Raw genomic sequence first — 761 nt, forward strand, 5'->3', positions numbered from 1 at the left:
GGAATTTGGGAGCTAAAGCCCAAAAGCTCTTACCGGGTTTCTCTGTTCCTGGAATCAGAACTGCCCAGATTGGATAATAATTGAAATTTCCACTCTGTGCCTAACTAGAGAGTATTTCTCCACGTGCAGGGTTTTCAACTCTGGTGTGCTACACCACGTTAAATATTGATATTTGGGGACACTTTTATAAAATTGGCTCTGAAAGCTTTCAAAGTTTTAATTTTGGAATTCAGTTTAATTACTACTTTTTTTCACATCCAAGGTGAAAAAACACAATACCATATGTTGAGCTCGGTTTACTCACTTAAACTTAACGAAACTCAATTAGTTGTAAAACTTTACATAAAAGGGTGCAAATTTTTTTAATGTGAATACCAACCATTTAAGTTTTTTTGTACTGCATTTGCTAAGAATTTCCACAGTAAATTTGAATAATATTTTTAGCAGTCAGCCCTTTTTAGTTCTCGGTTTTAATTAACATGGTATTAAGTTTTGTCCTTTAACATATTAATTTTTTGTATCTCCATTATATTTAAATGGTTCCCTTCAATTGTTTTCTACTTTTTTAAATTAAATGGCAGCTATACTTTCTTCTAGTGGAGGTGATGGAATTCCAGTTGAGCTATTTCAAATCCTGAAAGATGATGCTGTGAAAGTGCTGCACTCAATATGCCAGCAAATTTGGAAAACTCAGCAGTGGCCACAGGACTGGAAAAGGTCAGTTTTCATTCCAATCCCAAAGAAAGACAATGCCAAAGAAT

This window comes from Bison bison, unplaced genomic scaffold (assembly GCF_000754665.1).
Source record: "Bison bison bison isolate TAMUID 2011002044 unplaced genomic scaffold, Bison_UMD1.0 scf7180017864182, whole genome shotgun sequence".
Taxonomy (NCBI): Eukaryota; Metazoa; Chordata; class Mammalia; order Artiodactyla; family Bovidae; genus Bison; species Bison bison.